This window comes from Lactuca virosa, chromosome 3 (genome assembly GCF_052849685.1).
Source record: "Lactuca virosa cultivar CGN04683 chromosome 3, Lactuca_virosa_CGN04683_v6, whole genome shotgun sequence".
In the NCBI taxonomy this organism is placed as follows: Eukaryota; Viridiplantae; Streptophyta; class Magnoliopsida; order Asterales; family Asteraceae; genus Lactuca; species Lactuca virosa.
Genome location: NC_136428.1, coordinates 58,261,529 through 58,287,927, shown reverse-complemented (window position 1 = coordinate 58,287,927; position 26,399 = coordinate 58,261,529).

Here is a 26,399-nt window from a genome sequence, read left to right as displayed (position 1 = left end):
AAAGATCGGATGGCTCTTGCGGCTATTTATCAAGCAATTCCAGAGGACGTACTTCTGATGTTAGCTGAGAAGGACACAGCTAAAGAAGCATGGGAAACGCTCAAGATGATGCACATGGGAGCCGATCGGGTCAAGGAGGCTAAAGCTCAAACCTTGAGAAGTGACTTCGAGGTGATCCGGATGAAAGACAGTGAATCGGTAGATGATTTTTCCATGAGATTGAATACTATCGTAACCGGTATTCGATCTCTTGGTGAAAAGATTGAAGAAATTACAGTTGTGAAGAAGTTTTTGCGAGCCGTACCGATACGATTTATACAAATCGTAACATCGATCGAGCAATTCGGAGATTTGAAGAATATGACGGTGGAAGAAGTTGTGGGTCGTCTTAAGACCCATGAAGAGAGACTTCGAAGCTATGGAGAAAAAGAAGAAGGACCTTCTCTATTGCTTACACATGCCGAGTGGGCATCTCGTTCGAAGCAAACTGGCGAGAGAAACTCGTCAAACACTTCAAGAGGACGAGGAGGACATGGTAACCGAGGCCGGGGACGAGGCCGAGGTCGTGGACGTGGCCAAGGAGGTGGTCGCGAGTACAATACAAATCGGAATGACCATAATCCTTCTCGAAAGGATAAAAGTAAAATCAAATGCTTTACTTGTGAACAATTTGGTCATTATGCTTCGGAGTGTCCAAACAAGAATCGAGGTGAGGAGGCAAACCTCACTCAAGCCAACGAAGAAGAGCCTATTTTAATGATGGCAACCTCACAAGAATATGCACACAAAAAAGTGTCTCTAAGAGAGAAGATTTGTGTTAATCTTCTTGCATCGGGAGAAAGTCGAGTCGAGTCTGAGGTATGGTATCTCGACAACGATGCTAGCAATCACATGACTGGAGACCGCTCAAAGTTTCGGGAACTAGATGAGCACGTTACGGGCCATGTGAAATTTGGGGATGGTTCGACCGTCGCTATTTTGGGAAAAGGGTCGATTTTATTCGATAGCAAAAATGGCGACCAAAGACTCCTTAATGAGGTATATTTCATTCCAAGTCTAAAAAACAATATTATTAGTCTTGGACAAATGACGGAGGAAGGGAGTCGGGTCATAATGGATGGGTCGGATCTGACATTTTTTGACAGAAACAAAACTCTACTTTTGAGAGTTAAACGATCCCCAAACCGGTTATATAAAACTCCTTTAAGGACCGGTAGACCGACTTGTCTTTTAGCAACAAAAGACGAACCAGCTTGGATATGGCATTCTAGACTCGATCATGTTAACTTTCTCGCCTTAAAGAAGTTGTCCGAAAAGAATATGGCAATCGGAGTCCCAAAGATTGAGCACCCAAACCAAGTATGTGAAGGGTGCGTTCTTTCCAAACAAACCCGAATTCCTTTCCCGGATCATGCAGTTTTTCGAGCTCAAAAACCTCTACAACTTGTTCATGCGGACTTATGTGGTCCGATCACACCTACGTCTGTTGGAGGGAGTAAATATTTTCTCCTTTTAGTAGACGATTTTAGCCGGTGGATGTGGGTTTACATGCTATCAGAGAAGTCTCAAGCCTTGAGCGCTTTCAAACGGTTCAAGTTGATGGTTGAAAAGAATTCGGGTTATCAAATAAAGACACTCCGAACGGACCGAGGGGAGAGTTCACTTCAAAAGAATTCTCATTATTTTGTGAAGAAAATGGTATTCAAAGGCATCTTACGACACCATATTCGCCTCAACAAAACGGAGTTGTAGAAAGGCGAAATCGGACCGTTATGGACATGGCAAGAAGTCTGCTCAAAAGTAGAAATGTTCCGGGAGAGTTTTGGGGAGAAGCGGTTAGACATGCAGTTTATCTTCTCAACCGCCTGCCAACAAAAGTACTTCCCGACAAGACGCCTTATGAAACATGGTTTGGCAAAAAGCCCAACCTTGAACATCTAAAAGTTTTTGGTTGTGTTGCTTTTGCTAAACTTGTAGGTGGTCACTTGAAGAAGCTTGATGATCGAAGTAAGAAGATGGTGTATTTAGGTGTGGAAGATGGAACTAAAGGCAACCGTTTGTTTGATCCACAAGACCGAAAGTTGCGAGTTAGTCGCGATGTTGTTTTTGACGAAAAAGAAGAATGGAATTGGTACAAAAACAAAGAAGAAGAGATGGCGACTCCTAAGACCTTTACCATAATTGAACCACAACCCCAAATACACCTCGAAACACCTCAAAATGACCCCGAAATCAATCTGGAACAACCAAACAGCCCAGGAATCGATGCTATCCAAGTTGGACAACCATATGCTGAATTTGACGAGCTTGAACCAGCTTCACATACTCCTGTCTCAGCCCCATTTTCTTCAACCTCGCCCCATATGGAAAGCCCTTCTAGTGAGATTGGGCCAAGGGGATTGCGTCCGTTAACCGATATTTATTCTGAAACCGAAAATGTGTTCCTTGAACCCGGAGAATTGTTGATGATTGCAGCGGATCAACCCTTGAATTTAAAGAAGCGGTAACCTCTAAGGCATGGTAGGAGGCTATGCAAACAGAGTTGGATGCAATCGAGAAGAACAAGACATGGCAACTTACCGATTTGCCACCCGGACACAAAGCAATCGGTTTGAAATGGGTGTTTAAAGTGAAGAAAGACAACTTGGGAAAAGTGGTGAAGCATAAAGCTCGACTTGTAGCAAAATGATTTGTACAAAAGGAAGGAGTCGACTTTGATGAAGTTTTTGCACCGGTAGCACGACTTGACACCGTAAGGCTCATTCTTGCCTTAGCAGCTCAACATGGGTGGGTTGTCCACCATCTCGATGTCAAATCGGCTTTTCTTAATGGAGATCTCAAAGAGGAGGTTTATGTCACCCAACCAGAAGGATATGTTGATAAAGCAAACAGTCACAAGGTGTTCAAGCTTTATAAAGCTCTTTATGGTCTACGACAAGCTCCTCGAGCTTGGAACATTCGTTTGGATAAAAGCTTAAAAAGGCTTGGTTTTACAAAAAGTTCACAAGACCCAGCTGTTTACAAAAGGAACTCAAAAGACAAAATTCTTATTGTTGGTGTCTATGTTGATGACTTGATCATTACCGGGTCGAACACTAATGATGTTGTCGAATTCAAAGAACAAATGAAGAAAGAATTCGAAATGAGTGACTTGGGATTACTTTCTTACTACCTTGGAATCGAAGTTTCGCAAAAGAAGTGGGGAATATCTTTGCGACAAACGGCTTATACAAAGAAGATTTTAGAGCAATTTGGGTTGCTGGATTGCAATCCGACAACGTCACCAATGGAACCTAAGTTGAAGGTTAAGAAGGATGAAGATGGTGAAAAAGTTGATCCAACTAAATATAGGCGAGTGGTAGGTTGTTTGAGGTACTTGACTCACACTCGACCAGACCTGTCATTTTCGGTTGGAATTGCAAGTCGTTTCATGGAGGAACCGACCACTTTGCATTTCCAAGTTGTGAAACACATCTTGCGATACGTAAAAGGAACCGTTGATTATGGAATCAACTATGGAAGAGGTCGTGAAATTGAAGATTTGGTTGGTTTTACCGATAGTGATCTTGGAGATGACCCTGTTGATAGCAAGAGCACAAGTGGAATGATTTTCTATCTGGGAAGGAATGCGATAACTTGGCAATCCCAAAAGCAAAAGACTGTTGCTTTGTCCACGTGTGAAGCCGAGTTCATGGCAGCTACAACAGCAGCATGTCAAGCCATTTGGCTTGCTAATCTCGTGAAGGAGCTCACGGGACATCATATTATGCCTATCACCTTATATGTCGATAACAAGTCAGCAATCGCATTGATGAAAAATCTTGTGTTTCATGGTCGAAGCAAACACATTGACATTCGTTATCACTTCATACGAGAATGTGTTGAACGTGGGCAAATTATAGTGGAATATGTCAACTCGAAGGATCAACGGGCGGACATCTTTACAAAGGCTTTAACATACGTGAAACATGGTGAAATGCGAAACATGATCGGAGTGACGAATCTCGAGCCAAGTTAGGTTTAAGGGGGAGAATGTGAGTGTAAACCTACTTGGGTGTGAACCTGCCATGAGTAGCTGTACCACCCTCTTTAGTTGACAAATGAATCCCTCCTTTGTTGACAATAAGAACTCAAATGGCAACTTCGTATGTTCACATAATGAACACAATAAATGGTAGCAGTAGTAATTGTAGGCTTGTTTAAGTATAAATAGAGGCTCTAACCTCAGTTGTAAGACACCACAAAACAGAGAGTGTACTGTGTAATACTTAGAGTGAGTATTAGAGGGTTGTTTCTTTTTCTTGTAATATTGAGCGTGTAAGCTCTTCTCTTTTGTTCTAGTTCTGAATAAAAGTGTGTTTCAACCCCAACAGAAAATAGGGGTAAAAGTCTAAAACCTCATTCATTTTGTGTTCTTGAATCTTCTTGCTATGATAGTCTACATGACTTTTTTCCAACGTCTTTTCTATACTAATCAAAATCAACTCTACAATTAATACCTTCTATTATCATTTTTTGTAAATCAGAATAAATTTGATTTCACTAGAGCATAAACATGCTGTCAAAAACAATTTTTCTTTCTGGTTTACCCTTTTTAAAAAAATCCATGATACAAATGAGTCAAGTGATATAGGATTGAAAAGAATCTGAATTTGTTATGTTTTGGTAAACAAGAAAATTTTATCATCTCTAAAGGTAGAACAAAGCACATATTAAAATTGCATTTTTTTTGCTGTTTGCACTTAACAATTCCCACAAGTTTTAACTACAATGTTCAAAATGGAAGTAATAGCAGAGATGTAAAATACATTGGGCTATGACCATGTTCATCTTAGACAATTGGAAATGGTTAACATCTCTTTTTGGATCATTTCATCGGGCAGTTGGCGGACAATATAAGAAAGTTTAGATATATGTGACCTAAAGTTTATACAACACCACAAAGCTTAGAAGCCAACTTCTCATAAGGTAGTTAGACACCTTCCATTTGGAATCCCATGGTAGATAACCTCATTGACAGACATGTGAGCATCATCTTTGTCCTGTATGCCTAGGTGGAATGGGATATTTGGTCCTTCGGTGATCTCAACAGCAATAATGGCAACCAACTGTATGAAAAAAAAGGAGACAATTAGAAATCAAATTCGCAAAAAAAGATCACTTTCAGTTCGAATTTGCAGAAAACAGAATTAGAAATTAAAAATTCGATTTTGATTTAAAACCCTAACTGAGAGTTCGAATTCAAATCAGCGAGCATACAACTTCATAGCAGAGAAAGATCATTTTACTAACCTTTTTGACTGTCGGAAATGAGGAGAGAATTGGGAATCTTGAAGATGAAAATGAAACTGAATCCAACAATACCAGTCGAGTCGAGCTGACCAAAGGCGATATGGCTATGTGTTTGGGGTTCTAGGTTTCCGAAAACAATAACATTCAACAATAAGGTTGCTGATAGAAAAGTCGAAAAAGTTCATGATGAAATAAACGCAAATCAAATCAAAATCAAAATCAAAATGAAGACCCATGTTGATTACCTTAGGGAAGAAAATCAAAATCAAATGAAGACCCAAAAGTAGAAAAGACGATACCTGTAACAGGAAGGTGGGTAAGGAGATAATGATTTCGGCGACTGAAGTGGCAGAGCTGACTACAGGTGATTGTGACGGTAAGGCAAATCGGTGGAGCGCTGGCGGTGGGGGTATGCGCTTGTGCGTGACTGCGTCATTCGTAGAGATGTTGGTGGTCCATCTTCAGATTCCATGGTTCGCCGGGCTGGTAGGGCCTTTTCTTGGAAGACGACACTGCCTCGTTTCTTCCTGCGACGATTAGGTGGAGAAGGTGGAAGCATCTAGAAGAAAAATATAGAAGGGATATACACCAGCAGGTAGAAGATAAGGTGGTGGAAACCACGTGGTAAGGCGGTGGAAGCAGTGGAGAAAACGGTGGAGAAACAATCCATCAGCTTAGCACGAAGCCATATACAAAACCAGGAGAGGATTAATGGAAGTGGATTAGCCGAGCCAAAACCACCAAGCTAGCAGCTCCAAACCGGGAACTGTAGATAAGCCCCTATGATTTAATTGTATGTATAATGATTCATAAGATTGAATCCACCTCCTTAATTGTTGTTAGTTGTTTTTGTTCTGATTCTAATATTAGAGATTTTGGTGAGGTTCTATGCTCAATCAATTTCTTTTATAGGTTACTAAAAGGTAAATGACAAGAGAGATTGATAACTAATGTTTGATGTGATGCAAATACATTTGTATTTCAAGCTTATTTTTTAAACCGTCATGTATATTATTTCTTTTTAGGAATACATTGGCTTCTTTCATAGCCACAAGAAGCCATGCAACACAAGAACATCTAAGGTTGCCCTTGGCAAAATAGTGGATGCTTTTTTCCATTCCATAGATATAGGTTTGACATAAGTAGGCATAAGGCCTTCCGATATAAAGACGAGTTTTTTTTTAGGGTAAATTACACCAATCGTCCCTCGTGCATATGTCAGAAAGCGTGTTTAGTCCCTATTTTCAAAAATTAACTCGGACCGTCCCTCGTGACGTTAAAAGTTTCACGTTTCATCCCTCGTTAGTTTAAATTTGCACGTTTAATCTCTTATGACACATAAAAAGACTAAAATTCCCTTTTCCTTTACTTTTTCATTTATTTTTAACATGTTTGACATTTTTAATTATTAAATTTTATTTTAATTATTTTTCTATTTTGTTGAAGACCTGACCACCATCACCACATGTAATCTACACCACCTCCGGAAATTATAGCATCATCACCACCCCTCACCGGAAAATAGAGCACCAATTCCACCCCTCACTTCATCCCATCCACTCATCCGTTCAAAGCAAGTGTTTCACTAAAAATAACTAGAAACGACCACCTTATTCACCGAACTAGTAACCTATACTCAAACCACCATTGAACCATCCACATTTACTGTTAACACCACCAGCAGCCTTCATCAGAAAATCCATCAGCAAATTAGGAAAGAATAATCAAGGCAAATCAGGAAGGAAGAATCAGGGTATGGCAATGTTTAATTCGAAATCAGGAAAGGATTTAGGGTTCATAACCTGAAAGCAGGCGACGTCAGAGATGGAGGAGGAGATGAGTGACGGTGATGCAAATCTGATTACTGTGTAGAGTGTCTCTGGTAAGGTTTCGACGAGACCTTCTTTGTTGCCACCAACATGATCTTCTTCCCTATCGATACATGTATATTACACCACCGTCTCAAACGAGTTTGAATAAAAGAACCATACGCCCCTTTCTTCGATTTCAAATGACTCAATCTCAATTTCTGAAATGTCTCCATCCGTGTGAGATAAAGAACCGCGGCATAGGGTGTCGGAACCACCGTCTATGTAAGATTGGAGCTCAATTTGGGGATTTCATGTGTGATGGTACGAGAGAGAGGGAAAAAGAGATGGAAATTAAGGTTGGTGGTTGTTAGAAGATTGACGGAGATGGAGTCGTCATTGCCACTTGTGTGCTCTCATCTACACTCCTCCTCGGGTGGCCGGCCAAGGTGAAAGGGGATGTCGGGAAACTAAAGGGAAAGAGTAGGGTTGAACGTGTAATTGGGGGGGGGGGGGGGGAGGGAGGGAGGGTATTTATTTTATTTTATTCTTTTTTCAATTTTAAAAAATGATAAACAAATAATAAAAATATAAAAAAGAAATTATTAAGGGTAAAATAGTCATTTTATGTCTCCAGGGACTGCCCGAGTGAAAAAAACATAATACAGGGACGGTCCGAGTTAATTTTTGGAAATAGGGACTAAACACGTTTTTTGGCATATACACGAGGGACGATTGGTGTAATTTACCCTTTTTTTTTTATAAAAATTGGCTGTTTTTAGAAATGCTTTGTAAAAATGGGTTGTTTTAAAATTCATTGGTAAATATGGGTTCTTTTTAGGATTACCCCACACAAAAAGCAACAATCATATGTTTATTTTATATTAAACCCCTTTAACTATTCTATTATTTTAATTTTACATATTTTTTATTAAACAACAACATATCTTTCTTAATTCAAATTTTATTTTATACACCAACCTGCGTTCAATTATGTTATTATACTTTTACATCTTTATATATATATATATATATATATATATATATATATATATATATATATATATATATATATATATATATATATGGTAAGGTTCAATAGAGAACCATAATTAACCAAGGAATCTCTGCATGAATAAAGTTCTTCGACAGGACCATCCCGACCGAGGGCTAATCATAGATCTACTATGGTATTTTCTTCTTTTCTTTGTTCAAATCCTTTTCGGGAAGCATTATATTGAGTAACTCCAAGAGTAGAATCGGCAGCTCACCTCAAGCATTATATTGGTTCAAATCTGTCTTTTTACTCGGGGCCTCCCCCGATTGCTGGAAGATGTGCGCGATACGATAAAGGCCCTGGGAGAAACACCTGCAAGATAAGGTCAAAAACTTGACTTTACTAACCAAGCGAGAAAATCCCTTTCTATCTTCTTAGTCAAGCGCGCTAGCTGCAATCAAACTCAAGCGCACACTAGAAAAGAAAGGGCTTAGGCTTCGAAAGGCGCCGGCTACCTTCTTACTGACAGCACAGCTACGTGCTGGCACTCAATTAGTAGCGCTGACACGTCACTTGGCTCCTCGGCTGTACAACTGCTTCAATGGGATAAAAGGAAACTGGCTAAAAGGGATTAGAAATGGACTAGTAAGAGACTCCAATGTAACCTAAAACTAAAATTGGAACCCTAGGAGCTTTTTCTGATATTCATTTCTAAATCATTCAAATATGATGTTTTTCTTCTGCCTTTGAAGATAGGGGCCTCAAAACACACAATAGGGGACTCTTGAACTGAAAACCAGTCCAATGATGAATTAAAGTAAAGACCCCATATTTGTGTTTTTTGAAGAGCAGAGAAAGCGAACTTCTTTTGAATCAAATCAAAGCATATAAGAAATGGCTTGGAGAACACCTTTTGGATTTTTTAGAATTTGAAAGGCAACTAGTGCTCTTTGAGGGCTTATGGGTGACCAACAGCGGTACGAAGAGCTGGCAAATCGACTCAATCACCACTTCCTTGGCAAAAGTGAACAAATAGGTAGCCTAGCCTATGACGATTTGTTGGATAAACAGATCCTCATAGAGGAAAAGTGTAACACCCGTTTATTTACTAAGTTAAATAAATAAATTAATGAACGAATAATAGCCCTAAAATAAATAATTATGTATCAAATGATGGTCTCGTAGAGCTAACTGTCACACTTCAAGAGACTGGGGGTTAAAAGTGTAAAATCTGGACTTAATTTGTAAGTATTAATGAGGGCGGGGACTAAATTGTAACTTCTGGACTTCATTTGAAGGGATTTTAGAGGCTTAGGGGTTGTATTGTAAATTAGGGGTTTTATTTTGTAAGGAATTATGGAAGGGAGGGCTAAAATGTAAGTTTTGGGATTTCATTTGAAAGAGAATTAAAGGGCAGGGACTATTATTGTCATTATGTGAAACTTGTAGATGGAGGCGGGTATTTAAAGGGTGTGTAACCCTAACCCTAAGAGATAACAGTCGCCGCTCCATCCTTATGCCCCCACCATACAGCCGCCACTTCCTCTCCTTACCCCCAACCGTCGCTATTAGCTCCGGCCACTAGCACCACCAATGGCTCTTGTTGTCGTCATTATCGAAGACCGCCTCGCTACTGCTGATGTGGTCTATTCCGACGAGAAGAAGAGTCGCCGATAGCCATCGCTGCTGAAGACGGGGACGGAGCGCCTCCAGCCGCCACCCGCAACTTCGCCATCGGAGCACCATTGTCCCCGCTGTTGTTGAGACTAAGGACGAAGGCCGGCGACAGAATGTCGGGAATGAAGAAGAACATCCACCAGTCGCCGGAAGTGTCGTTGTTTCACCACCGTCGTCGCCGCTCACCGCAGGTGGGTGATTTGGGTTGTTTTTCGAGCAAAGGATGAGTGTTTGTGCTGCTGCTACGGCTGTACGTGTTGTGTTTGTGTCGTGGGTGGCTTAGTTTGGCCGGAAATCACAAGAACAGCCACCACCACCACCGTGAGGTGGTGGCTGCCACCATGAACCACCGTGGGTGGGTGTATTTTAGTGTGTGTGTTGCTTTTGGTATTTCGCATTGTACATTGTAACAAAAATGAAATAATAAAAAGAAATTCGAAACCACCACCGTGAGGTGGTGGCTGCCGCCACCAGCCGCCGCGTTGGGTGGCGGTGTGCTTATTTGTGTTTGGGTGTCGTGTGGGATGCTTGGACTCGACTGGACTAGAAACCCTAACCACCACCGTGAGGTGGTGGCCGCCGCCGTGAGCCACCGTTGACCACCACTACCCGAGGTGGCAATGGGTGGTGCCCGATTAGTGAAACCCTAATGGGCCTAGCAAAACCTTAATAGATCAAAAGACATGTCAATTGGGCCTATTGGGCTAAGATGCGGTTGGAAACCCTAATTAGGGTTTAGAAAACCCTAATTAGGGTTTAGAAAACCCTAATATTGGATTTATGGGCTTAGACTTATTGGGACCCACTTTTGGGCCATTGGAACAATGGAATTGTGTGATTAAGCCCAATCACACCATATGACTTATTTAGAAGAATGATGGACTTAATGGATTAAGTCCTTAATGGGTTAAGTGCTCACTTAACCCTAATCGTCATTCTATGTAAAACCCTAATTTCACTTGGGTTTATTGTTGGGCCTCTTTATTGGGCCTTGATGATTGGGTTATTAATGGGTCATCCAAAGTCAAGCAATTGGACTAGAATACTTTAATGGGCTTAGGGTAAGGCCTATGTAAGGGGTTTGGGCCTAATTTGGAAAATTGGGCCATAGATGGGCCACTGTGGGGCCTTAATGATTACATGATGTTGGGCTTTGATTCCTAGTTGACTTTGGGCCTAAGGATTGTGCCTTGGGCTTGAATAAGCCAAGCTTAGGGTAATGCAGTAATTATCCAAAGTATGTACTTATGGTTATGTAGTGAGACCCAATTATTAATTGGGAGATGTTTTGATATTGACAGATCGGGAATCTGTCATCCAGCAGCTGGGGTTGAGTCTGCAGGACTTCAGCAGTGTGGGATGGAGTCTGCGCGGGACTTCAGCAGTGCCAGGTGAGTTTTCTCACTATACTTTACTGGAATGGTAACTAGGTGTGACCGGAAGGTCTTATGTGTATGTATGAGCTATGTGACTTATATGATATGTGACCGGAAGGTCTTATATATTTGTATGAGCTATGTGACTTATGTGATATGTGACCGGAAGGTCTTATATATTGGTATGAGCTATGTGATTTGTATATGTTGTATGACTTGGGACCGAAAGGTCAACAGAGTTAGGACCGGAAGGTCAACAGAGTAGGACAGGAAGGTCAACAGAGTTAGGGCCGGAAGGCAAACAGAGTTGGGGCCGGAAGGCAAGTCATGGTAGGGCCGGAAGGTCTACCAGAGATATGGGACCGGAAGGTCCCACTGAGACATATTGACCGGAAGGTCTTACAGAGCTATAGCCTCGAGTGGCTAATATGTATATGTGGTATTTTGGGAAACTCACTAAGCCGCGTGCTTACCGTGTTATGTGTTATGTGTTTCAGGTACAGTGTTTCAAAGAAAAGGAGCCGGCTGGGTCGCAGCGCATCACACTATGTTTTCCGCACACTGGATCCTTGGGATTTCACTCTGATATGGTTTTATGATACTATGTTTTGATTTTTGACCCCTTGGTTTGACATGGGATATTATTATGAAAGTTTTTATATTGATCGGTTTTATGCAATAACTTAATTTAAATGAAAATTTTGGCCTTAAATTATGGGATGTTTCAAGTTGGTATCAGAGCCTTGGTTTGAGGGATTCGGACATACTCTCGGGTGTGTCTGAACTCAAACTAAGGACTTGGTATGAAAATTTTCAAAAGTAAAACCCTTTTTAAAAGGAAGTTTGAAGAGAACTTGAAAAGAGAATAGAACCTTGAAAAGAACAAAGTGTGTGATGCGTGCAATCAGCTGAGCTCAAGTAAGTTTTCCCCAAGATACCCATACATGTTATGTTATGATATGATATGATTGTGAGAATTGCATGCTAGATTAGGCTAAGGATCTAGGGAGGATGCCTTATATGTCTGTTATATGTGTACAAGAACTGCATGCTAGATTAGGGCAAAGGATCTAGGAAGATGCCTTATATGCCTGTTGTATGTGCTTGTTGAGCTGCATGATAGTGCTGATTCGGTGGTAATAGGATAGCATGTTTAGGTTATGCCTGATTGTATGAGCCTTTGAATTGCATGTACAGATCCCGAAGTAGAGGATATAAAGGTTTGACTGGAATAGGATGGTTAGATTTTCCATTGTCTGAATGTTGCTTGCTTTGTGCTTTGTGGGACTTTTAGTGATGTGGGCTAGCTATATTCATGAGGTAGCTAGTTGACATTACTGGGAATCTTTCAGCAGCTGAGGACTGGGTGAGTTCGGGAACCTAGGGAAGCCTAGGATATGTTTCAGTGGGGTAGTAGTGAGGCTCAATGAACTTGGGTACCAGTTTGGGGAAGTGACTTGGAGGATTCGGGAGGATTGCTGAGGAAAGTATGGATAGGTGTGGAAGGTAGTATTGGGCCCGTACTACTGAAAGCACAGGATCCATACTCGAATCGGTGAGAGTCTTGGAGAATCTGAGAAGCTTCGGGGAGAAGTTTGTGACCCGGTTTGGGGACAAAGGATGTTCCAGTGTTGCAGCTTGGCCATTGGCAAGTGAGCTAGCGAGCGTGACAGGGTTTCAGACCCTGAAGGATATGATTTCCGACGAGAAGTTGCGTATGCTAGATCGATTTGGAGCACACTGGAAATGGAGGTTCGCGCCAGGTGCGTATAGTAGAGGATCCCGGGAAGAGACCCATGACTTCTGATCATCGGGTGAAAGGCCAGCAGGGCCAGAGTCAGTGCAACGGGTATGAGAAAGTGCACGAGGGAGTTTGTCACTCCAAGGGTTTAGGCTACTACAGCTGTGGCAGGGTTGATCATGACAGTTGAGGGTGATCAGTGTTCCTATAGATGTGCGGGTATGTCATCCTGCCTGCCGAAAGGTCCTTGATGAACCTACAGAGGGACATACCTTGTGGAGTGGGTTTTGCGTGTATCGTTATCATTCCGGATTTTGTTGGGATCTGTGCAGGAGTACTATTTAGAGGATACTCGGTCAGGGTTAGAGGGATAGTTCTCCAGTGAAGTCAGCATTCAGGGGTTCTATCATGGTTCAGGGTGGTCGACAATTGTCTATGGATGAACTTTGGAGTTCAAGGCACTACCATTGCTAGGGAAAGACCGGTAGCATGAAGATGGTGAAGCCAGTTGTGAGTGTCAAATGCATGAGTGTTCGGATGTGGATGTTCAAGGGGAATGTACTTTCGCATGGGTTGTGATCAGTTAAAGTTCAATGGTGCTGCAAAATTGGAAGTGGGGACGAGGATTCGTCAGCCGGAGTGAAGATTAAGGCCTCCAGTTGTCAGAATGGGAGGTGGATTGAGGTGTCAGACTGGATCAGACTTCAACAGTATTCATCAAGATTTCCGAGGATGGGAGATCTCGAGGTTTAATCGATGATTAAACGCTAGCATTGGCAGGCACAGGTTGTCATCAGTGGGATGTTAGGAAGCGAGAAGGATTGGGAATCCTTCAATTCTCATGTACTGTGAAGACTTAGTCGAATCTAAGTGGGGGAGAGACTTTTTATAAAGTTCTCCAACAGCGAGTTCTGGTTGCGCGAAGTGTAATATCTTGGGCACCTTGTCAACCAGAAGGGTATTCTGGTCGGTCCGGCCAAGATAGAGGTTGTGATACAGTGGGAGATTATGAGGTCTCCATCTAAGATTCGGAGTTTCCTGGGTCTAACGGGTTATAATCGGAGGTTTTTACGGGACTTCTCCGAGATTGTGGTTCCTTTGACCCGACTGACTAAGAAGTCGACGGCCTTTCGTTGGGGGCCTGGGCAACAGGCAACCTTCGAGGCTCTCAGACAACGGTTGTGCGAGGCACCGATTCTCACCTTGCCAGAGGGTGTAGATGATTTTGTGATTTGCTGTGACGCTTTGATCACAGGCATGGGTGCGGTACTGATACAGTGGGGTCAAGTGATAGCAGGTTTCGGGAACTAGGTTAGAGTTTCGGTCAGGACTTAAGTTCAGTGGTGCGTTAGGTCGAGTGCGTGTTCGACCTAGTATGGAAAGTGTTGTAAGACTACGGGGGTAGTCGTAGCATTCACTAGCAGTCAGATAGTATGGAAAGTGTTGTAAGACTACGGGGGTAGCCGTAGCATTCACTAGCAGTCAGATAGTATGGAAAGTGTTGTAAGACTACGGGGGTAGCCGTAGCATTCACTAGCAGACAGTTAGTAAGGGAAGTGTTGTAAGACTGCGGGGGTAGCCGTAGCATTCACTAGCGGTTAGATAGTGATAGAGTCTCGTGAGACTGCGGGTGTAGCCGTAGCATTTACTAGGTTGGTAGATGGCATGAACGTGTTGTTAGAACGCGGAAGGAACAGTAGTACCCACCAGTTCGGGTGCAACAGTGAGGATATGGAAATCCATAGATTGGATTTCGGTGTTACCCATATGGATTAGATCTGTTTGAGCCAGTGATAAGACTGTAGGAGCGCCACTACAGTTTGGGATCAGGAAAGCAATGGACTGTATAAGACTACATGTGACATAAGGCTACCATTGGTCGGGTAGCAATCACTTTTAGTCTTGGATTGGATGATGACAGGATTCGACGCATGGACCCGATCGGTTAGATCAAGAAGTAGTAGAGTTGCAGTGGCATGATAACTAGTGGCAACTAGCTTCAGAGAAGGATTTAGTTCATAAGTCGTGTGAGGCGACTAAGTGGGAGTCGTTTGACTCCGCAGCCGGGCCAGAACCCGGTATTTCAGATGATTGGCGAACAAATTGAGACCAGGTAGGTCTCAGTAGATGATTGAAAGCAGCCATGAGGAAAAATACTACTTCAGGTAGTTCATTGTTCGGGCAGTTTCAGCACTTGGGCAATGTTAGTATTTGTGTTTTAGGTTGCAAATACAGACGTAATAGCTGGTTGATTGGTAGTGACAAGTCACTCACAGCGAGATCAGCTGAGCCTTGACCAAGTATGAGTGATATGCAAGGATATTTGGGTCTGTGACCCTGTTTTATAGTGGGAACCGCGAGTAATCAGAAGTTAAGTGGTCAGTTGTGGGATATTATTATGAAAGTTTTTATATTGATCAGTTTTATGCAATAACTTAATTTAAATGAAATTTTTGGCCTTAAATTCTGGGATGTTTCAAGTTGACTGGACTCGTTGACGATGATTCAGTATGAGTGGTCTGTCAGGGAATCAGACCATCTCGAGATAGTAAATTCAGACGAAATAGATGTGATCCTGTTGCGAGGAATTCGTTCATATGAGGATATTAGGGCTTTGCGAAGATTTGGTCACAGCTACCCCGGGAAGGCTAGGGTGTGCCCAAAATGGTGACCATGTTACTAGAGTGGCTAGGCGAGTAAGGAATGGTAAGAAATGATTTCGAGGACGAAATCTACTTTAAGTGGGGGAGAGTTGTAACACCCGTTTATTTACTAAGTCAAATAAATAAATTAATGAACGAATAATAGCCCTAAAATAAATAATTATGTATCAAATGATGGTCTCGTAGAGCTAACTGTCACACTTCAAGAGACTGGGGGTTAAAAGTGTAAAATCCGGACTTAATTTGTAAGTATTAATGAGGGCGGGGACTAAATTGTAACTTCTGGACTTCATTTGAAGGGATTTTAGAGGCTTAGGGGTTGTATTGTAAATTAGGGGTTTTATTTTGTAAGGAATTATGGAAGGGAGGGCTAAAATGTAAGTTTTGGGATTTCATTTGAAAGAGAATTGAAGGGCAGGGACTATTATTGTCATTATGGGAAACTTGTAGATGGAGGCGGGTATTTAAAGGGTGTGTAACCCTAACCCTAAGAGATAACAGTCGCCGCTCCATCCTTATGCCCCCACCATACAGCCGCCACTTCCTCTCCTTACCCCCAACCGCCGCTATTAGCTCCGGCCACTAGCACCACCGATGGCTCTTGTTGTCGTCATTATCGAAGACCGCCTCGCTACTGCCGCTGTGGTCTATTCCGACGAGAAGACGAGTCGCCGATAGCCATCTCTTCTGAAGACGGGGACGGAGCGCCTCCAGCCGCCACCCGCAACTTCGCCATCGGAGCACCATTGTCCCCGCTGCTCTTGAGACTGAGGACGAAGGCCGGCAACAGAATGTCGGGAATGAAGAAGAAGAACAACCACCAGTCGCCGGAAGTGTCGTTGTTTCACCACCGCCGTCGCCGCTCACCGCAGGTGGGTGATTTGGGTTGTTTTTCGAGCAAAGGATGAGTGTTTGTGCTGCTGCTATGGCTGTACGTGTTGTGTTTGTGTCGTGGGTGGCTTAGTTTGGCCGGAAATCACAAGAACAGCCACCACCACCACCGTGAGGTGGTGGCTGCCACCATGAACCACCGTGGGTGGGTGTATTTTAGTGTGTGTGTGTGTGTGTTGCTTTTGGTATTTCGCATTGTACATTGTAACAAAAATGAAATAATGAAAAGAAATTCGAAACCACCACAATGAGGTGGTGGCTGCCGCCACCAGCCGCTGCGTTGGGTGGCGGTGTGCTTATTTGTGTTTGGGTGTCGTGTGGGATGCTTGGACTCGATTGGACTAGAAACCCTAACCACCACCGTGAGGTGGTGGCCGCCGCCGTGAGCCACCGTTGACCACCACTACCCGAGGTGGCAATGGGTGGTGCCCGATTAGTGAAACCCTAATGGGCCTAGCAAAACCTTAATAGATCAAAAGACATGTCAATTGGGCCTATTGGGCTAAGATGGGGTTGGAAACCCTAATTAGGGTTTAGAAAACCCTAATATTGGATTTATGGGCTTGGACTTATTGGGACCCACTTTTGGGCCATTGGAACAATGGAATTGTGTGATTAAGCCCAATCACACCATATGACTTATTTAGAAGAATGATGGACTTAATGGATTAAGTCCTTAATGGATTAAGTCCTTAATGGGTTAAGTGCTCACTTAACCCTAATCGTCATTCTATGTAAAACCCTAATTTCACTTGGGTTTATTGTTGGGCCTCTTTATTGGGCCTTGATGATTGGGTTATTAATGGGCCATCCAAAGTCAAGCAATTGGACTAGAATACTTTAATGGGCCTAGGGTAAGGCCTATGTAAGGGGTTTGGGCCCAATTTGGAAAATTGGGCCATAGATGGGCCACAGTGGGGCCTTAATGATTACATGATGTTGGGCTTTGATTCCTAGTTGACTTTGGGCCTAAGGATTGTGCCTTGGGCTTGAATAAGCCAAGCTTAGGGTAATGCAGTAATTATCCAAAGTATGTACTTATGGTTATGTAGTGAGACCCAATTATTAATTGGGAGATGTTTTGATATTGACAGATCGGGAATCTGTCATCCAGCAGCTGGGGTTGAGTCTGCAGGACTTCAGCAGTGTGGGATGGAGTCTGCGCGGGACTTCAGCAGTGCCAGGTGAGTTTTCTCACTATACTTTACCTGGAATGGTAACTAGGTGTGACCGGAAGGTCTTATGTGTATGTATGAGCTATGTGACTTATATGATATGTGACCGGAAGGTCTTATATATTTGTATGAGCTATGTGACTTATGTGATATGTGACCGGAAGGTCTTATATATTGGTATGAGCTATGTGATTTGTATATGTTGTATGATTTGGGACCGGAAGGTCAACAGAGTTAGGACCGGAAGGTCAACAGAGTAGGACCGGAAGGTCAATAGAGTTAGGGCCGGAAGGCAAACAGAGTTGGGGCCGGAAGGCAAGTCATGGTAGGGCCGGAAGGTCTACCAGAGATATGGGACCGGAAGGTCCCACTGAGACATATTGACCGGAAGGTCTTACAGAGCTATAGCCTCGAGTGGCTAATATGTATATGTGGTATTTTGGGAAACTCACTAAGCCGCGTGCTTACCGTGTTATGTGTTATGTGTTTCAGGTACAGTGTTTCAAAGAAAAGGAGCCGGCTGGGTCGCAGCGCATCACACTATGTTTTCCGCACACTGGATCCTTGGGATTTCACTCTGATATGGTTTTATGATACTATGTTTTGATTTTTGACCCCTTGGTTTGACATGTGATATTATTATGAAAGTTTTTATATTGATCGGTTTTATGCAATAACTTAATTTAAATGAAATTTTTGGCCTTAAATTATGGGATGTTTCAAAAAGCTCGAAATAACGCTACTTAACGAGGGTTTTAGTAGAGACCGGATTTTAGCGAATCGCTATGAAATTAGAGAACTTATATTTTATAAAGAGGGAGTTCCACTCAAGGAAGAAACGTTGGGGATGCACTTAGCCCAGATCCAAAGCGATCCCGGAGAATTTGGTGTCTTTCTATTTGGAAACAAAGGACCATAAGTCTAATTAGACACTTCGTCTTTATTGTTCCACTAGCTAGGATAAAATTATAAGATGTCCCTTGCATTATTACAACCTTCTTTTTTGATGTCAAAGACCAGAAGCTACGCGAAAATTTTCATTGGATCTCAAACCGTTAGGGAGCATATGTTTCCAATAGCAAGAGTCAGTCCAAGCAGCGGAACACGTTACCCATTTCAACTAGGGAAGTTTCCAAACTCAAATTCGAAATGAGATTTTCCATCTTGATTAGCATGGTAGGTAGGCATGAAAGATGAGGCAAATAATGTTCCGCATCTCCCCAGCCAGAAGCTTTCATGGGACCCATAGATTCATTGTCTGCTGTGCAGAAGCTTCCTTCCTGCACCTGCATGCCGCTTCCCCAGAAGGAGGCACACATTGTAACAATTCATCACGATAGCTGCCTTTGGCTCTACTCTAATTGGCAACGAGACAGTGTTAGAGGAGCGGTTTTCCACTCTTAACCGTTGCACACGAAAGAGGATCGGAGGCCCCCTCAACCTCTTAATCAATGCGCCCCATCTACATCTATGTCAGCAGCATCAACCGGGACTATACCCATTTACTATTCATACTAGGTCAAAGGAAAATCGAAAAGACCAACGACTTGTCTAAAAGAATGACCTGAACTCTTTCTCAGGATACCACCACCTGCACTCTCTCCCATAGTAGCTGATCCATCTATGTTGAGTTTGGTACATTTTGGGGGAGGAGGATTTGATCCGTCGAAGACAAGTCTGGCATCGGATGTCTATAGTGCTTGAACAAGTATGTCATCGGTGGGAAAAGAGTGAGCTCAATCTGTCTCTGGTGGCGCTCATGTTGGCAAATCCATATTGTAAAGCCGAGAGGTAAAGAGCTCCAGTTCATTTGAAACTGGTGATGTAGCTGCTGAAGCTTTCTTTGTGGCAGTCGTAGCAGTATAGTAGATAAGAAATCTCCTTCTTAGATATATGAACCGAATGCCGGGGCAGTCTGGACAATCGCGCTTAAAGTATAAATGAAAGGAGTGAAACAAAGTGTCGCTTCAGGAAACATGGGTATTGAAAATCTTAAAAAGCCGTAGGTTCCCAATTTTAAAAGAATTCCCGCCAAGATGACGGATCCTGCCGTAGGTGCCTCTACATGAGCTTCGGGTAACCAAATATGAACTGGTACCATAGGCACTTTGACGGCGAAAGAGGCGAAAAAAGCAATCCATAGAAAGATTTGGCGCCGCTCACTAAATTCTGTAGTTAATAAAATTTGTAAATCGGTGGTTCCTGTTTGGAAAAGAATCAACAGAATAGCTAATAGCATAAAAACAGATCCAAGTAAAGTATAAAGGAAAAGCTGATATGCTGCCTTGATCTTTCTTTGTCTATCGAACGAAGCGAAGAAAGAGAGAAGGTTGGGTGCTTGTGGGGCAAGGCCACCCGGCCTCGAATAGGAGGGGGGTTAGCTCTGGATCCTCCCTGCTTGCAGAAATGAATGGATCAGAAGGGGGCTGGATTCTCTATTTCCGGGTCGGGCGGGAGGTTAAGGCCAAACGGTGTTTGCGCCAGAAGAGGGTGGTGAGAACCGTTGAGCCATTGGCTTGCTGAGCTTTTCTGATTTGGGTTTCTCACCCATATCACCGAGAGGAGGGCTTTTTTCGTTATAGAAAAGAAAGGTCAATGAAAGGATTCAGTAATGACGTCATGCATCACCATTGAGTGTTGTGCTGAAGAGAAAAAAACCGAAAAAAGTTCCCCACATTGGGAGAGAAAAGAGAAGACTGCGGTCAATGATCAATTGTGCACATCCTTTTTGGATGGTCGGCTTAGAGTGAAAGCATACGAACATAGACTTTGTGAATGGAAAACTGGAGCATTTTCTGCATCGGTGGATGAAGAATCGCGAACATAAGAATTTCTGGTTGACCATGTTCCCAGAAAAAAGACTTTCCTGGCTGTTGTTGCTGCTCTTACAACTGTTAGGCAAGTTACATGAGTGAGGACGAACAAATGGAACGAATACGGTGAGATACGATTTAGAATCTCTTGTAGTTAGGTAAGTGGAGGACACTGATCTTCCAAATGATCACTGGCCGGAACGCCCGGCGAACCAATCTCGATAGTAAGCATTGGGTGGGCGATAGGGAGGACGGTCTCTGGATTTCTTTCTGCTGGCAATGCATAAGAGCCGTTACCTATGGCATGTGTGGTCTTGGAATTACCCAATGAATGTCTCCTAACGTCGCGACGGGGACCGGTAGAAGCAGACGATTCCGTCTGAGAATGGTTTCAGTCCAAACCTTTTTTGTTGAGTGAAACTCCGCTTCTTAAGAGCTTCTTTGGGTAGACTCACACCCTTACTCGCTGGGTTGGCGTATCCAAGGTAGCGCCAGCTAATTGATCAAAGTGGGTAGCTCCAGTAGACCCATAGATCATGGAACAAATAGGGTGGGTAGGCCCAACCACCACACTACACGTATAGATGCGAACCCCCCTCGTTACCGTACGTGCGACTCTCACCGCATACGGCTCGCAAAAAGACTCCTAAATTCATCCCGCCTAATTGATCTAATGAGAAAGAAGTAGGCTAAGTCAAATAGAAAGTGTGTGTAAACAATAAGTAATGACTTGCTTTGAGGCTAGAGTCTAACCATTAAATAAGGCTTGAACAGGCTTTTGGGTAAAGAAAAAATTCACCCTTGGTAGCTCTTACGCTTGGTATGAAATGTAGTACTGCTAGTCTTGAACTACAAGCCACTGAAAGCCCTTGCTGCTTCTTCATTCCAGGGGAAGCTATATTTATTCAATTCAGTAAATTGGTCAGTGGCTTGCTGATAACCCCATACCCCTTTCAAAATTTTCGGTAATAGCCTGTTAAACCCAGAAAGCCTCTCAACCCCTTGACAGTAGTGGGTTACCAAGGAACCAATCTTTTTTTCAACTTTTAGAACTTATTTTTTATAAAAAAAAAAAACTAAAAATACAGAAATTCATAATTTTTTATCCTTTTTCCAATGATATCAAATTCGATTTTTTTTACGTCAAATTCACAATGTGAATCTTTGAAAATTCACAATGTGAATCCGGATTCACACGGTGAATCCGAAAAATATTTCACATTCACAATGTTAATATATGAATTTAATTATTTTTAGATTTTTTTTCGATAAAGAATAAACTCTAGAAATTGAAAAAAAGATTTTGTTCCTTGAAGAACCAATAATTATGGTTCTCTATTGAACTTTTCTCTATATATATATATACTAGGCGAATGCCCGCGCGTTGCGCAGAAGCATCTATATAGCTGAAATCTTTACAAATATATGTTTTTTTAAATATAACAATAATGTTGTTGTTAAATTTGATATAATAATTCGTATACTAAGTGGATATAATATATTGATTATTTTGAATTATATGATAATATATACATCTATTAAAACTGCATGATCTCAATCTTTTGAATGACATCTACCCGCGGGTTACTCATGAATAAAATTAAATATAATATATGGTTTAATGTTATTTATAGTTGTTGTTATTGTTAATTAATTTTTTAAAATTTATTTGCTTAACGTTTTAATTTCTATCATTGTAATTAGTTAAAACATCAAACAATTTTTATTTTATTTTAAAGGTAACAATATAATCATTTATATAGAATTGTTTTTAACTATTGTTATTGTAAGTTATTTTAATCTACTTATTTGAAAACTTTTAACGATCATAAAAATATCTTTAGGAAATATTTTAGTTAAATTGATATTACAATTTAGTTTTTGCATTTAGCACTAAAATTTATCACTTTTAACTATTCACAAAATATTCTTTGAGTTTTTAAAGTGGAACTGAAATTTATATTGAAGTTGACACTGTAATGTTATATTTAAATTAACAATTTAAGTATTTTGTACAAACTGTTCAAAAGTTGTAGCTTTAAACTGATAATGGTTTACATACAACAATATATTAAATCTAATAAATAAAGTATAATATGTTAAAAGTTAAAGACATAACTTTATAAGTAGAAGTAAAAATATTATTTTAATAGTGAAATTTAGTTTATTTATGATTACAGTTGAGGTTTGATACTTATTTAACCTTATTAACCAACTTATAATTATTATTAGAAAGACACTACAATTTATCACTTTTAACTATTTACAAAATATTCTTTAGTTTGTTTAAGTTGAACTAAAATTTGTATTTAAGTTGATCCTGTAAGGTTATATTTAGATTAACAATTTAAGTATTTTATACAAATTGTTCAAAAGTTGTAGCTTTAAAATGATAATGTTTTACATACAACAACATATTAGACCTAATAAATTAAGTATAATATGTTAAAATTAAACATAACTTTATAAGTAGAAGAAAATATATTCTTTTAATATTGAAATTTAGTTTATATATAATTACATTTTAGGTTTTATATTTATTTAACCTTATTAACCAACTTATAATCATTATTAGAAAGAAATTGAAAAGTCATGGAAGTTTCAAATGAATGTGGTGAAAGGAAAAATGAATGGGAGTTTCAAATGAATGTGGTGAAAGGAAAAATGCTTCCTTTATAAGTATACTAGGCGAATGCCCGCGTGTTGCGTGGGATATAAAAAAATATTTTATATTAAAAATAACTAAATCATTGTTATTAACAATTAAATAATAATTTCATAAAAAATATAAAAAATGATTTTTAGTATTGGTATTATGTTGAACTATATATTAAGAGATAAGGTTGGAACTTGAAGTTGTTTTGCATATACAAAGTTATATGATTAAAATAGAAAAAAAAAATTAAAAATAAATAAATCGTTATTGTTATCTATTAAATAATAATTTCATATTAAATTAAAACGTTTATATTAAATATTATCATTATGTAGAAAATACGATAATACAGACATCTTTTTATCTATCTTAAATTTTATCATTCTGTACAGCATATGATAATAGAGACAGTTTTTTATCTTAAATAGTAAAAAAAATGTTTTGTATCATAAATATTACCATAATTATGTAGAACATATGATAATAGTGACGTCTTTTATAAGGTTAAAACTTTAAATTGTATTACATACAGGGTTGTAAAACTTGGCTAACACAACCAAATACTTGGCATGTTACTTAAACTCGGCCTCCAATGGAAGCGAGTTTGCCTAAATCAGCCAGAAGACACTCGGATCCTTATTAAACTCGATCCAAATCTAAAAGATACGGTCCAAAATCATTTTTGAGATTCTGAAATTTAATTGGTCACTTGTCGACAAAGACAATCTCACCAAAGAATACACTCAACGTCCTACAAAGTTAGATGCAAGGAAGATCTCATGGCTTAGTCCCTTTGAAATATTTCACAACCTTTCTTGTTTATAGAGGACAATACATTCTCTTGTTTACTCTCACAATCAATGTGGGATGAAGACATTTTAATTAAACTCATTTCTTTATTTGCCAATAATTTAATTTTATTAAATAAAATATTAAATAATAAAAAAATGTTATCCAGAAAATTTATTGGTCAATAGTTCCATTTTTTAGTAATCTCGTAAGTTGCTATAAAAAATTAATTTTTATTGAATAACTTTTTGTTAAATTCTAAAATCATAAATTTAGTTAGGTACTTAATATAGAAAGTTTGTTTATATGTATTTTCATGATTCAAAATGTCATTATAAAATGAATTCATTTATAAAATATAATCAAGTGTATATTTTGTGCTTTTGAATCAAAGTGATTTTTCAAACAATTATAATTTTATGTTTAGGTAGATTTTTTTTTATATTTATATAACTTTATGTAACTTATAATATTATTATAAACAATTTGAATAATCATGGGAGTTTCAAATGTATGTGGTGAAAGGAAAATGCTTCATTTATTGGTCCAAATTGATCAAACTCGGACCGATTCAGCTTAATATACCAAACTACATAACGTTTTTTCTATTGAAACCCGGTTTGTATATATTTTGTGTTTTTGAATCAAATTTATTTTTCAAACAACTATAATTTTATGTTTAGGTAACTTATTTATAATATTATTAGAAACAATTTGAAAAATCATGGGAGTTTCAAATGTATGTGCTGAAAGGAAATGCTTCCTTTATCGGTCCAAATTGATCAAACTCAAACCGATTCAACTCAATATACCAAACTACATAATAGTTTTTCAACTGAAACTCTGTTTGAACCTAAAAAAATCTTGTTCAAAACCATTTTCGGGATTCTAAAACTTAAATGGATAGTTGCCAATAAAGACAATTTCACCAAAGAATACCCTCAACATCCTAAAAAGGTATGCATAAGGAAGTTCTCATGGTTTGGTCCCTTTGACACATTTCACAACCTTTCCTATTTATAGAAGAGGAAACGTTCTCTTGTTTACTCTCACCATCGATGTGGGATGAAGACATTGTAATAACACACGCTTTCTTGTTAATAAAACATTATTCAACTTATTTAGAAAAACACCCTTTCTCTTGTTTACCCTTTCTTTATTGTTCAATAGTTCCATTTTTCTATAATCTCGTAAGTTGCTATCCAAAAAAGTAAGTTTTTATTGAATAACTTTTTGTTCAATTCTAAAATCATAAATTCAGTTAGGTACTTAATATAGAAAGTTTGTTTATATGTATTTTCAAGATTCAAAAGTTCATTATAAAAAGAATTCATTTATAAAATATAATCTGCGTATATATTTCGTGCTTTTGATCAAATCGAATTTTTAAACAATTATAATTTTATGTTTAGGTAGATGTTTTTTTATATTTATATAACATTATGTAACTTTTTTTAAAATATCATTGGAAACAATTTGAAAAATCATGGGAGTTTCAAATGTATGTAGTGAAAGGAAAATGCTTCTTTTATGGTCCAAATAGATCAAACTCGGACCGATTCAACTAAATATACCAAACTACATTTTTTTCTAGTGAAACCCGGTTTGTATATATTTCGTGCTTTTGAATCAAAGTGATTTTTCAAACAGTTATAATTTTAGGTTTAGGTAGATGCTTTTTTATATTTATATAAAATTATGTAACTTATTTATAATATTATTAGAAATAATTTGAAAAATCATGGGAGTTTCAAATGTTTGTTGTGAAAGGAAAATGATTCCTTTATCGGTCCAAATTGATCCAACTCCGGTTCAACTCAATATACCCAACTACATAATTTTTTTTTCTAACTGAAACATGGTTTAAACCTGAAAAAATTCGGTTCAAAACCATTTTTGGAATTCTAAAAGTTAACTGGACACTTGCCAATATAGACAATCTTACCAAATAATACCTTCAAAATCATACAAAGGTAGGCATGAGGAAGTTCTCATGGTTTGGTCCCTTTGAAACATTTCACAACCTTTCCTATTTATAGAAGAGGAAACATTCTCTTGTTTACTCTCACCATCGATGTGGGATGAAGACATTGTAATAAAACACCCTTTCTTTTTATTGAACATTATTTAACTTATTTATAATATTATTGTAAAGAAATTGAAAAGTCATGGGAGTTTCAAATGAATGTGGTGAAAGGAAGTTAAAAAAGGGGGTTTCAAATGCATGAGATTCAAGAAAAAATGCTAGCTTTATAAGTATGTGTGATAATGATATATATATATATATATATATATATATATATATATATATATATATATATATTAAAAAACCTACTTTTTGATCTTTATTATATGACAAACAAATTTATTTATTAAAAATATATAATTGAATTTGTTTTAACAAATTATATCATTCGAAAAATCGTATCAACACATTCAAGAGAACTTAAACACAAATCGAATATATTACAATGTCATGAAGTTACCAGTTAACTAAACATAAAATTGCTAGATAACTTCT